The following is a 15,124-nucleotide window of genomic DNA, read 5'->3' as shown; positions in this document are numbered from 1 at the left end:
TTACATTATAAGAGGCACTTCCATCTCACGTAGAGTGCAGTGTGACGTGGAGAGTCTGCAGAGCGGTGACATCACTAAGAAGAGGAGCAGAACTGGGAAGAAAGTGGTAGATGGGTATATTAACACAAACAGACTACTCTACATACACACTTTTCTGCCCATTCTGTGCAGCAAGATTTTTTAAGTGCTGATCCAGCTATCGCCAGTAGGTGTCATAAGTTGCCCTTCTCTTTCTTATTCATGTGTTTGGAATCTTCTGTTTTCCTAAATTGTTAACTGTTCAGAACCGCCCTAATGAAAATTATGAGTTATGCATCTATGTTAGCAGCCATAATGCAGCCCCTCATGATGTTTGCAATGCATGTTCAGCTCCTCTATTGTTATTACACTGCGTGATAGTTACATGCATCCTGTTGTGAATTCACTTTCTGGCCTACCTCTGGTTACTAGTGAAGGTAGTGGAGTTGGTTATATTGCCAGAGGGGTCGTGAGTTCTCTTTCCGGGCTCCCTCTGGTGGTTACAGGAGGTAATGGAGCTGATCTAATTAACAGAGGCCTGCCACCTGATAATGAGGAGGACGATTGGACATCTGGAGTTTCTGACTAGATTTAAGACAGCCGACTCCCTCTATCCCTGCTGGTAATTTTTTCCTACCTCCTGAGGTCTTATTTTCCAGCTCAGTCCCTGCATGCTCAAGCTAAGTGTTCACATTTGATTTGGTTTTGTCTATTCAGTTTTGTATGGTCAGCCAGCCCCGACTGGGGCTTTGCTGAAATTCCATCCTTATGTTACTGCTTGTGCCAGTTTGTTTTTGTCCCTTATTAGATTGGCCTCTTTTTGCGCTGCTTTCAGAATATGCCAGAGTGCTGATATAGTGGGCAAAGTTGAGTGACTTCAGTATTTTTCTATCAGACGTGTTGGACATTTTTTGCAGGGTTTTTGGCGTGATTGCAGACAGTGTCTTTCCTTTCCTGTCCTGTCTAGTTAGTGTGGGCCCCATCGTTGGCTCAGCCTATTTTCCTACCTGCATTTGTGTTTTCATCTTGTCTCACCGACAATATGTTTGGGGGCTATCTATTCCTTTGGGGTCTGCTCTGGGGCAGTTTAGATTTCCCCTTTCTTGCTTTAGGCTTATTTAGTTCTCTGGCTGTGTCGAGGCGTCTAGAATCATCGTAGGTGCGCTCCACGGCTACGGCTAGTTGTGTGGATAGGATCAGGGGTCTGCAATCTGCTTAGTTACCAACCTCTCTGGTTTTCTTTGGCTTAGCTTGGTCTTGCTTTCCTCCTTGGTGACCCAATCATAACAGCATCCTCTGCCCAGTGAATGCATAGCTAGCAGCCATGAGTTATTTTAGATATCTTTCTCCTTTGCTGCTGTGTATGTTGTATTACCCAGCTTCTATATAATGCATGCTATCGATATAACAGCATCCTGTATCATTGCTACTGTTGTGATAGTACCCTGTATTGCTGTGATATTATCTACCAGTACTGACATAATGCATAATCTGTTTCTTATAGCTTGTACCTGACTCATCCACATTTTGTACAACAATCTGCTGAATCATCCATAATTGTGTTCAACAATCTCAGATATCATCTACAACTGTGTACAACAACCCATGATCTCATCTACTACTGTGTTCTACTATACCATCTGTTATCATCTCCCATTTTTGTCCATATCATCCCAATAAATATAGACTTAAGCACCCATACAGTCTTGTTTCTGGGAGTGGATAAAAGGTTAAGCCGTATGCTGGAATCCACATAGCGTCATACGTGGAAGAAGGTAGAACACAGACATACACAGATTTAATGAAAAAAAACTTCATGGGAGGGCTTCTTTAATAGACCCCTTAGTAATCATTTACTGTCTAAGGTGGAAACTGGCAAAAAATATTTAATTTCCCTTCAGTGCCACCAAAGGAGACATGGGGTTATACTGTGCCAAATTCAACAATAACCTATCTGTGCAATGTCTTCCAGAATAAGAAACATTCCTTGTCATCATTCACTTTTCTGGTCAATAAAGAGAAGAATGTTTCCTAACAGTTTGCCTGAAAATGAGATTTATAATAACATCATTATATATGGTCAACATACTTAAGCTAAAATATACAATTGCATTATACATGATCAGCAAAATGTATCTCTGTTCTCCAAAGCACTTTTTCAACTTTAGGGACAGAATCAAATAAAATGACATAAAAACATAATTTAATTGAATATAATGTTTCAAAATGTTTTAATATAATTTGAAAAATATGTTATTAAGTACAATTATAATAAATTCTTATTGATTCTTTCTTCCAATTCTGCTAGCACGACCCTACAATAATGCAGGAATATGGGAAAGTACTGTTTGTGGTGTGTATTGGAGTTTTAAGACCCCAAATGGGATGTAGCATTGTTGTATTTAGCATTTTTTAACATAAGGTGCACTCTCATATAACCCAAGGATCGCTTATCCACATGCATTTTATAGGTGTTCACAACACATCCGCTCAGCATGAAAAGAGTTAATGACCCATGTTAATTAATAGAAGACTGTTGAAGAATCACTTACTTAACAAGAAAAAGAAGAGGGGAAAACAGCCATCTCAAAGAATCCCAGAGGTGCTGACATTTATCTTTTATAACTGGGCCACAGAGGTTATGTGATGATGCTGGTGGTGCAGATATTTCTGAACTTGCTGAGAGGGGCAGAACCTTTTCTAAACCTTTCGTCTTGGGCTATGAATTAGATCAGTTATGTTCTTGAAGTTGGAACCATCAGTTACATGCTATTTATGAACATTAATGAAATCACAAAATGCCTTTTTTTTCTAAGTGGGAAAACGTATTAGTAAAAAAGATATGCTACACAATTGTAAAGATCATATAATAGCAAATAACTGTTAAATTGTATTTTAGCCATAAATATATACATACGAGTAGTATGTGAAACCTTTCTTAAAATAATCTTTAAAAGAACTCTGTTAGGCCGGTTTCACATTTGCGCTTTATAGCTCAGCGACGGCCTGCGCACGGCCGCCGCTAAGCCCCGCCCCCTGCCGGGTCCCTGCCCGCCCCTTCCGGTCATCGCCGCCTTCTAGCGCACATGGGCGCTTGCGATCTGCGCACCCTATCTTTAGCATAGGGTGCGCAGATCGTGCACTGGCCGTGCGCTAGTAGGATTTTGGCGTGCACTGCGCACTTTTGAAGGTGCGCCCGTGTGCGCCCAACGCAGCATGTTGCATTTCGGCGTGCACGGCGCACCTTCAAATGTGCGCAGCGCACGGCAAAATCCTGCTAGCGCACGGCCAGCGCACGATCTGCGCACCCTATGCTAACGATAGGGTGCGCAGATCGCAAGCGCCCATGTGCGCTAGAAGGCAGTGATGACCGGAAGGGGCGGGCAGGGAGGCGGCAGGGGGCGGGGCTTAGTGGCGGCCGTGCGCAGGCCGTCGCTGCGCTATAAAGCGCAAATGTGAAACCGGCCTTAGGCCTGGCACAGGGTGTTCTTTGATTATTTTAATCAAACACTGCATCCTAGGCAGAATATTAGAGTCTAAAGGTTTTTCCTGGATTGTTCCTTTAAGTGTATGTTGAACTGGTAGAAGAGTTTTCTTACATCAGTGCTAGCATTGGATTCCCCATCCTTTCCAATGCATACTTGATCACAAGGAACCCTCAAACAAAAAGGGGTTGTGAAACTTGGACAATTTTTTTACATGTTTTTTCACTAATATAACTTATGGTATACCATTAGGCTATGCCATAGAAAATTGATCATTGGTGGCTTCAACTGTTTAAAATTTGGAGATGTGGCGTAAAATAAAATAACAACGCAATTATTTCTTGATTAGCATCCTGCAACCATAATAACCTAGTGATAAGAAATATTTCCATTTAGGTTGAATGTTTGTGAAATGTGTAAGGGGTGGCTGGTCCCATCAGTTGCGCCCTCCTCTCCTTTTGTGTGACCCCCGTGCACTTTCTGTAAAATAAGTTATGCCTAATGTGTTATGTGCCTGTATGTTCTATGTGTCATTATGTTGTGCTGTGTTTCACGTGTCCTATGGTACAAAGTGTAATGTTCCTTTATTTCCTGTTTTTGTATTAACTATGCTGTATATAGTTAGGGGCAGAATTAGTTAAATAAAGGGGCTGGACTTGCAGCCTCGAGGGAAGAGGAATCTGCTGCTTCCCAGTCAGAAAGCCTGGGTACGTTGGCCATGGCGGATGTGCTCAGTTGATTCTATCTACTGTGCCTTTAAATAGCCCAGCCACAACTCCCCCCTTCCAACTTGTTACAAAATGAATACAGGCAATCTCTGGGTCACAAACTAGTTAGGCCTGTTTCACACTTCAGTTTTTTCTGTCAGTATAAATCCGCCAAAATAGCAGAAAACGGATTCGCAGGCAGACTGACAGAAACGGGGGACAGCGGATCGGCGGATGTACGGATCCGCCGATGGTAAAAATTTAAAGGAACTGCGATAGGAAAAAAAAAAAAAAATAATACTGGTCATCTCGCGCGATGATGAGGCTGAAGATCGCGCGATGATGGGGCTGGAGATCGCGCGATGATGGGGCTGGAGATCATGCGATGATGGGGATGGTGATTGCGCGATGATGGGGATGGTGATCTCGCGATGATGGGGATGGTGATCGCGCGATGAGGGGGATGGTGATCGTGCGATGATGGGGATGGTGATCACGCGATGATGGAGATGGTAATCGCGCGATGATGGGGATGGTGATCGTGCGATGATGGGGCTGGAGATCGAGGAATGGAGGTTGCGGGTAAGGAGAGAGAATTTTCAACCAGCAGCGACACTTGATTCAGGGTTAAAAGGCAAAAGTGCGGATCCTGACTGCAAAAAAACGTTGCATAGTCCGTTCGGTGATCTCTGCGGACGCCAAAATTTTGGCGGATCCGCAGAAATACGGACGCAACGGACAGCCATCAATCAAAATCCGCCGATAATGAAAGTCAATGGGGAAAAAAACGCAATGAAAATTGGTGGATCCGTTTTTTTCACAAAATGGCGGATCTTGACTGATTGAGAAAAACTGATGTGTGAAACAGGCCTTAGGGACTATAGGTTTGTTTGTAATGTGAATTTGTACATAAGTTTGAACAAGGCTGAGGGAAAGAAACTAAAACTGCTACCTCGTTGTTGATCTCTCTGGCTGCCCCTCTGATTGTTTCACACTGTCTCATCCTCTTCTTTCCATCGTAGCGCGCTACATCCCTGGTCTCTTCAGTATAGCAGACAACGTCTGGCTGCATCCATTCCAGAGAAGTTGACGTCACAACCTTATGTTACACAGTAGCTTGCGAGGCATGGACATGACCGAAAAACCTGGGCCAGAGGAAAAAGGCCATTAATTTAACTCATGACTGGATAGAAGTGCACAGGACGGGGGGCAACATGGCACCTAGATAGATGAGAAGTGAGGTGAGCATTAGTTGTTTTGTTTTCTTTAACATCCGAGGTTCGTATCCACGAGTTGTACATATGTCAGATGTTCAAAAGTGGAGGACTGCCTGTATTCTTCTTTTTTTATATAGAAGAATAAAAAGTACACAAAAGTAAAGAATTATTTTTATCCATCCTCTTACCTCTTACCACGACCAAAGTCAAATAGAAGAAAGCTTTTTCATTCCATAGAGGTAAATCTCTTTTTGAAAGTCTGATAATTCCAGTGCAATTAACAAACAAACTATCTGAAGTGAAAATAAGTTAGACTCTGTTCACAGTCACGTCGGCGGTGACCGCCGCCGTTCCAGCAGTGGCGGGGCCCGCCGCTGCCTCCACTTACCCGCCCATGGCTCATCGCGCTGTGCCCGCCTCCTCGCTCCCGTCCTCTCGGTGCGTGGCTGTCACGCAAAGGCGCCCTAGGCCGCGGACGCGCGCTCTGCATGTTTCTTGACCCTGTAGTGCCCGCCCAGTGGTCCTGGCCGCCCAATCATCCAGCGGCCTATGGTATATTAGGCATCTCCAAGATGGTGGAGACGCCTGATTATCGCGTGCTAACCCTTGCGGTATTCTGTCCGAGTTGTAGGGGTCCCCCCTACAACTTCTTTCTGTACTCAGTCCTGTGCTCCATCTTGTACTCTGTACTCAGTCCTGCGCTCCGTCCTGTACTCCGTACTCCGTCCTGTGCTCCTCACTCAGTCCCGTACTCCGTCTTGTACTCCGTACTCCGTCCTGTACCATGTACCCCGTCCTGTACTCTGTACTCAGTCCTCTACTCCGTCCTGTACTCCGTACTTCATCCTGTACTCCATACTCCGTCCTGTATTCCGTACTCTGCTCTGTGTTCCTGATCCGTCCTGTATCTCCGGTCCTGTCTGTGCTCTGATTCCCCCAGTTGTTCTCTGGTCCTTTGACCCCTCTTGGTTCTAGCTGTCGCGGTGTCTGTCTTCCGAGGGTCTGCCCCTAACGGTCCCTGTATAGGGGTCGGCTCCACCTGGCGCGCTCGCCCCCGGGAGCTCCAGTTCCGCGATCCAGAGGGTCCACTCTCGGACGTTGCCTTCCTTGGTCCTCACATTCACATTGCTGTAAATGGAAATCACAACTCATAGCGAGCTTCATCAAATGCTGGACACTGGCAAGGCGGTCCATTGGGTTTTTGGGCATTGCGTAAAAAAGAATGATGCATGCAAGTGGCGTTATCCTTACTAGCAAAGTACCTGAAGATGTAATGTAGGCCCCTGATGCAATTGGGAACATATCCTAAAGGCACCGTTACACTAAGTGAGATCGCTAGCGATATTGCTTAAGTGTCACCGATTTTGTGACGCAGCAGCGATATTGCTAGCGATATCGCTATGTGTGATACTTACCTCCGACCGGCTCCCCCGATGTTTATCGCTGATCGCGCGAGAACGTCCTGGGCCGTTTCTCGTCGGCCGCTTCCTGCTGGCGCCGATGAGCGACGCGTGGACGCGGACAGGAGGACGTCTTCATCGCCGCGTCTGACAGGTAAGTAACGACGGCCGACCGCTGCTGCATCGCTGGTGAGATCTGCCTGTTTGGCAGCTCACTAGCGACCATTTAGCGATGCACCAGCGATCCTGACCGGGTTGTTTCATTGTCGGTATCGCTGGTGCATCGCTAAATGTGACGGTACCTTAAGGAAGGCTTAGACAATAACATTTGATTCCCTTTTTCAATATATCAAACATACTAGTAAAAATAAGAATCTTTGTAGTACTGTATATCTTGCTTCACTTATCATATTATCAGGCCCTCTTCCCCCTTCATCCTGCACTGATCATTTACCTTGAATTACTTGATAAAATCAACACAATTGAGACAAAGAGGGAATGGATTTTCATCTTCACTGAGAGATCAGGTTACATCTGCTACCTATATAAGTCAGAGATGAAAGAGGAAGAAGCAGCTACAAATCAAAAGAGGCTCAGACATAGAGAGGTCCTGCTTCTACTAAAGAGTCTATAAACAACATAAATGGCTGTAATTTCTTTGACATAGTAAAATTCATCGTCTTTGTTTAACCACTTTGAGATCGAGGGAAGTTGTGATGATTTTTAAAGAAGATGAATTAGTTGATTTGTTTCTGCTAAGACATGTAAGATTAGTTATAATTGAATGTTTAGGTTATAAATTTGGCTGCACGGTGGCTCAGTGGATAGCGCTGTTACTTTGTAGCGCTGGGGACAATATCTGCAAGGAGTTTATATGTTCTCCCCATGTTTGTGTAGGTTTTCTCCAATGTCCTCCTACACTCCAAAGACATACTGATAGGAAATTTAGATTGTGAGCCCCATTGAGGACAGTGATGATAATGTCTGTAATGCGCTGTGGAATATGATGGTACAATATGAGCAAAACATAATAAATAATAATGAGCTTATGCATGGATGATCTTAGGAAAATGGTGTTGAAAGGTGTTTGATCTGAGACAATCTGAATGTCAATGACTATATCACAGAAGGTGTGTAAAGGTGGCTACAACAATCATATGTGTAGGTAAGCTAATTTTTTCTGTATTATATCTCTAGCATGTGCACTGTTTAGCCAAAAATGTTCAGACTCACCTCTTAATCATTGAATTCAGATTTATCATTTAGACCAGGGTTCCCCAACTCCACTCCTCAATGCCCACCAACAGATCATGTTTTCAGGATTTCCTTAGTACTGCTCAGGTGATTATTGTTTCACCTGTGCAATACAAAGGAAATCCTGAAAACATTATCTGTTGGTGGGCCTTGAGGAGTGGAGTTGTGGAACCCTGATTTAGACCCATTGTCATAGGTGTATAAAATCCAGCCCCTTGCCAGGCATTCTGCCTTTACTAACATTTGAAAAAAAAAATGGATGATTGTAAAGAGCTTACCAATCCCAACTGTAAGGCTAAGTGCACACGTACCGGAACTCTCACGGAAATTACCGCGAGAATTCCGGAATTCCATTCCGCGGGAAAATCGCATTTTAAATTCCCGTGATTTTCCCACGGAAAAACTAGCATTTTGCAAGCGTATTTAGCTTGCAAAATGCTAGCATTTTCCAAGCGATCTGTAGCATTGCTTGGAGAACTGATTGACAGGTTGGTCACACTCGTCAAACATAGTGTTTGACGAGTGTGACCAACTTTTTACTACTGAGGCCGCCTATGCGGCATCAGTAGTAAAAGATAGAATGTAAAAAAAAATAAAAAATGGTGTTATTCTTACCTTCCGACGTCCCGCGCATCCGTTCCCAGTAATCCTTTGCGAAAATGCCCGCGATGACGTCCGTTCTCACGGGATCGCGATGTCTCGCGGTCATTCGCTGGGAACGGGAGCGTGGAGAGAGGCGGGAATGCTGCGCGGGACGCCGGAAGGTAAGAATAGCAATATTTTTTATTTTAAATTCTATTTTTTACAGGGATATGGTACCCAAAGCCCGGAGGACAGTCTGCTCTCCTCCGGACCGTGGGTACCATCCGCAATTGTTCTGCTTACTTTCCGCATGGTGGGCACAGCCACATGCGGGAGGTAAGCGGAACAATGCATTCCTATGGGTGCGGGATCGCCGCGATTCTGCAAATTAATGAGCATGCTGCGTTTTTTACCGCGAAGCGATTCCGCCGCAGTAAAAACCGCAGCATTAGCACAGCATTGCGGAATCCCATAGGAATGCATGGGATGCTTATTTTTCACTGCAAAATCGCGCGGTTAAAACCACCGCGGAAACGCGAAAAAAAGCCACGTGTGAACTCAGCCTAAAAGCTGTGGTGCTGTATTAGGATGATATCACAATACAATCTTGAGTAGCCGCCAACCATTTGGACACAAATGTTTTTCTGTATGTGACTCCTCATATGTAGTTCCAATGTCAAAGAGGGGAGACACACAGCTCAGAACCAGATTGAGTACTCAATGAGTACTGCTTATACACCTTTGGGTCTCCCAAAAAGGAGGATAATTAAATCACTTGACTCCCATTTGGCCTTCCAGAATAGACTATATGAGTTGGAGAGGTTGCTAACTATGCAGTGACTATAATTTATAGGAATGATAAGCGGTTAACTCAGAAAATGTGATCCTCTAAAACAGACAGCCATGAAAGACCAGGCTGTGCATTACTGCTCCCGAGCTACTGGAATGTTACCCCTAACTCATTTACCACCCCAGATTAAAGTCATCTCTACAGCCACACTATAATGTGTAGTGGTTTACAGTGATAGTATTGTGGCATGAATTTGCAGTATTTGTTTTAGGCATTGTATGTTGGCATTACTTGGGCACTCCAGGTAAGTAGATGAATGGGTGGCACTCAGTATCCAGTAAAAAAAAACCCTGTTCTTTATTAGATAAACATAAAACATGGATAAAGGGGATTGGGTTGCCTCTGGTACGATGGCCGTTTCGTGTCCAGCCAACGCTTCAATGGGGCCAGGTACTGTCCTGGAGGTGACCAGCTCCCCTGCATCCATGTTTTAAATTTATCTAATAAAGAACATTTTTTTACTGGACACTAAGCGCCTCCCGTTCATCTCCAGTACTTCCCTGAATTCTACGAGACATTGTCTGGGGTGAAGCACCTGTTGTTCATGAAGCCAAGTGGCTGTGATCAATCCACTGAGGTTGCAACAAAGTACGCTACTTTGAATGATGGCGGTGATTTTCTTCCTTCTGCATTACTTGGGCACTGATTGGCAGCATAGTGTGGCATTGCAATTGCAATATCATGGTATAAATCTTATAATAAAACAAGTGTACATACTATTATATGCTTTTAAATAGTAAAAAACATTGATTTTCTGATGTATGTTTTACTCTCAACAAAAGGCTTAGAATAATTCCTGTTTGTGGTTTGTATTCACACATCGGTTGAAAGGAAATTAAGGCTTAAGTGGGAAGATTCATCTCAACAGCTTCTTAACCTGCCCTTCACAAAAGTATACCTAATAATGTCAGTTGTACCTTGTCCTCCAAGGCCATAGATCAACAGTGGGATCTTACTCTAGCTATGACAGCCTATAACATCCCTTTTTTCTTTTGCAGACAAGGATAATAATTCCTTAACCTCTTGGGACAGATTGTAGAAGACGGTAGCCACGAGCTGTGAAGCAGGTAGACCAGAGGGACTGAATATTGAAAGAATGAGAGGGGGAGGATGGTGATGAGTTTTAAAAACTATTTTTGTTAACCTTTTTCTAACCAACTGGAGCTATAAAGTAATTTACATACCTTTAATACAAGATATCACAAATGAAATGTGACTTATAACATTCAATAACCAATCAAACAGAATAAATTATTAAGAAAATGACAGACTGGTATAAATTGTATTGTACTTTTATTCTAATGCGCAAATCAGAAATATTAAACTAATAAACTATTAGACATATTTCTATTGTTTTTTATGGTTGAAAAAGTCGCTAATGCGGCATTGAAACGCGTCCAATAAAATAACCTTCATCTACGATTTTTGCAGCAAGAGAGATGTTCATCCAGCCTATTTTATAGTTTTTTTTTCCTTCTGGTGAATTCTACCTGGGGGGGGCAGCATTGGAGAAAATGTTATAGTGCAATGATAAAATCCCTTTAAAAATATGAAACTTTAATAAATTGAGGTAAAAAACACCCCCCCTAGTGCAATAACACAATTAACAAGCTCTATACAATAATAACCTACGATCGCCCTACACTAGCCTGCTATCCCTTCCTGACAGTGGAGGTTGGCACTCTAAAAGATACGATTTGGTGCCCCCTCTCTGTGGCGGCTGTCCCAGACTCACCCTAAATGACCCTTATAAACTACAGGTGGGAAAACAATAAGCAAATAAAAGAGATTAAAGATAGTGCTTATTATAATACACAGGCTATTAATGTACAATATATAAAAGCAAAAGCAGCCAGAAACAAAAGCAGTCACAGGGTCCAGAAAGGATATTAACCCCTTCACGACCTTTGACGCCACGTAGGCGTCATGAAAAGTCGTGTCAGAACGACCCATGACGCCTATGTGGCGTCATGACTTTAAAGCCCCCCTGCGGGTCGGGTGACCTAGGTCACTGAAAGGTCACCCGACCTGCAGATACAGGGGGCTTTGTTCTTCACCACAGGGGGCGTGGCTTCGCCCCCACGTGGCTACGATCGCTCTGATTGGCTGTTAAAAGTGAAACAGCCAATCAGAGCGATAGCAATATTTCATCAATGAAAATTGATGAAATATTACAATCCAGCCATGGCCGATGCTGCTGTAGCATCGGACATGGCTGGAGACACTGATTCCACCCCCCCACCGGCGATCGCCCCCCCCGCAACTGAATGACAGCGGCGATCTGCCGCCGCTGTCATCATCTGCCCCCCTCCCATTCCCTCTGCTCCCCGCCAGCCTCCGATCCCCCTCTCACCTCCCCCGGCACCTTCTAAGTCCCCCTGTCGCTCCCGGTGTCCGGCGGGTCCGGTTCATGGGCGCCGCCATCTTAGAAAATGGCGGGCGCATGCGCAGTGCTCCCGCCCGAATCTGCCGGCTGCAGATTCCATTCTTTCATTTTGATCACTCTCACAGTGATCAAAATGAAAGAAAAATTAAATAAACCCCCCGATTATCACCCCCATAGGTAGGCAGAACTAATAAAATAAAGAAAATATTTTTATTTTTATTTTTCCATTAGGGTTAGGGTTAGGGTTGAAAAGAGGGTTAAGGTTGAAAAGAGGGTTAGGGTTGAAAAGAGGGTTAGGGTTAGGGTTGAAAAGAGGGTTAGGGTTAGGGTTGAAAAGAGGGTTAGGGTTAGGGTTGGAAAGAGGGTTAGGGTTAGGGTTGGAAAGAGGGTTAGGGTTAGGGTTGGAAAGAGGGTTAGGGTTGGAAAGAGGGTTAGGGTTAGGGTTGGAAAGAGGGTTAGGGTTAGGGTTGGAAAGAGGGTTAGGGTTGGAAAGAGGGTTAGGGTTAGGATTGGAAAGAGGGTTAGTTTTGGAATTAGGGTTAGAATTAGGGTTAGGGTTGGAATTAGGGTTAGCGTTGGAATTAGGGTTAGGCTTGTGGTTAGGGATGTGTTAGGGTTAGGGCTGTGGTTAGGGGTGTGTTGGGGTTAGGGTTGGAGTTAGAATTGAGGGGTTTCCACTGTTTAGGCACATCAGGGGGTCGCCAAACGCGACATGGTGCAACCATTGATTCCAGCCAATTTTGCGTTCGAAAAGTCAAACGGTGCTCCCTCCGTTCCAAGCCCTGACGTGTGCCCAAACAGTGGTTTACCCCAACATATGAGGTATCAGCATACTCAGGAAAAATTGCACAACAACTTTTGGGGACTAATTTCTCGTGTTACCCTTGGGAAAATAAAAAATTGGGGCTAAAAAATTATTTTTGTGGAAAAAAAATGATTTTTTCATTTTCACGTCTCTGCATTATAAACTTCTGTGAAGCACTTGGGGGGTTCAAAGTGCTCACAACACATCTTACATACATTCCTTGGAAGGTCTAGTTTCCAAAATGGGGTCACTTGTGGGGGGTTTCCACTGTTTAGGCACATCAGGGGCTCTGCAAACGTAATGACGACCGCAGACTATTCCATCAAAGTCTGCATTTCAAAACGTCACTACTTCCATTCCGAGCCTTGACGTGTGCCCAAACAATGGTTCCTCCCCACATATGGGGTACCAGCGTACTCAGGACAAACTGGACAACAACTTTTGGGGTCCAATTTCTCCTGTTACCATTGTGAAAATAAAAAATTGCGGGCTAAAAATTCATTTTTTGAGGAAAAAAAAGATTTTTTATTTTCACGGTTCTGCGTTATATACTTCTGTGAAGCACTTGGGGGTTCAAAGTGCTGCTCATCACACATCTAGATAAGTTCCTTGGTGGTCTAGTTTCCAAAATGGGGTCACTTGTGGGGGGTTTCCACTGTTTAGGCACATCAGAGGCTCTGCAAACGTAACATGATGCCCGCAGACCATTCGATCAAGTCGGTATTTCAAAACGTCACTACTTCCCTTCCGAGCCCCGACGTGTGCCCAAACAATGGTCCCTCCCCACATATGGGGTATCAGAATACTCAGGACAAACTGGACAACAACTTTTGGGGTCCAATTTCTCCTGTTACCCTTGTGAAAATAAAAAATTGCGAGCTAAAAATTCATTTTTTGAGGAAAAAAAAAGATTTTTTATTTTCATGGCTCTGCGTTACAATCTTCTGTGAAGCACTTCGGGGTTCAAGGTGCTCACCACACATCTAGATAAGTTCCTTGGGGGGTCTAGTTTCCAAAATGGGGTCACTTGTGGGGGGTTTCTACTGTTTAGGCACACAGGGGCTCAGCAAATGTAACATGATGCCCGCAGACCATTCCATCAAAGTCAGCATTTCAAAATGTCACTACTTCCCTGCTGAGCCCCAACGTGTGCCCAAACAGTGGTTCCCCCCCACATATGGGGTACCAGCGTACTCAGGACAAACTGGACAACAACTTTTGGGGTCCAATTTATCCTAGTACCCTTGTGAAAATAAAAAATTGCCAACTAAAAAATTTTTTTTTAGGAAAAAAAAAGATTTTTTATTTTCACTGCTCTGCATTATAAACTTCTGTGAATCACCTGGGGGTTCAAAGTGCTCACTATGCATCTAGATAAGTTCCTTAGGGGGTCTAGTTTCCAAAATGGGGACATTTGTGGGGGAGCTCCAAAGTTAAGGCACACAGGGGCTCTCCAAACACGACATGGTGTCCGCTAACGATTGGAGCTAATTTTCATTTCAAAAAGTCAAATGGCGCTCATTCCCTTCTGCGCCCTGCCGTGCACCCAAACAGTGCCCCCCCCACATATGGGGTACCAGCATACTCAGGACAAACTGGACAACAACTTTTGGGGTCCAATTTCTCCTGTTACCCTTGTGAAAATAAGAAATAGCGTGCTAAAAAATCATTTTTGAGGAAAAAAAATGATTTTTTATTTTCACTGCTCTATGTTATAAACTTTTGTGAAGCACTTGGGGGTTCAAAGTGATCACTACACATCTAGATAAGTTCCTTAAGGGGTCTAGTTTCCAAAATGGTGTCACTTGTGGGGGAGCTCCAATGTTTAGGCACACAGGGGATCTCCAAATGCGACATTGTGTCCGATAACGATTGGAGCTAATTTTCCATTCAAAAAGTCAAATGGCGCTCCTTCCCTTCCGGGCCCTGCCGTGCACCCAAATAGTGGTTTATGACCACATATGAGGTATCTGTGCACTCAGGAGAAATTGCCCAACAAATTTTAGGATCCATTTTATCCTGTTGCCCATGTGAAAATGAAAAAACTGAGGCTAAAAGATAATTTTTGTGAAAAAAAGTACTTTTTTTTTTTTTTTACGGATCAATTTGAGAAGCACCTGGGGGTTCAAAGTGATCACTTTGCATCTAGATAAGTTCCTTGGGGGGTCTAGTTTCCAAAATGGGGTCACTTGTGGGGGAGCTCCAGTGTTTAGGCACACAGCGACTCTCCAAACGCGACATGGCAAGCGCTAAATATTCCAGCATATTTTCCATTCAAAAAGTCAAATGGCACTCCTTCCCTTCTGAGCCCTGCCGTGCGCACAAACAGTGGTTTTTGACCACATATGAGGTATCAGTGTACTCAGGGGAAATTGCCCAACAAATTTTAGGATCCATTTTATCCTGTTGCCCATGTGAAA

Source organism: Dendrobates tinctorius, unplaced genomic scaffold, assembly GCF_039654945.1.
Source record: "Dendrobates tinctorius isolate UK_male_01 unplaced genomic scaffold, ASM3965494v1 ptg000029l, whole genome shotgun sequence".
NCBI lineage: Eukaryota > Metazoa > Chordata > Amphibia > Anura > Dendrobatidae > Dendrobates > Dendrobates tinctorius.
This window is presented reverse-complemented; position numbering follows the sequence as displayed.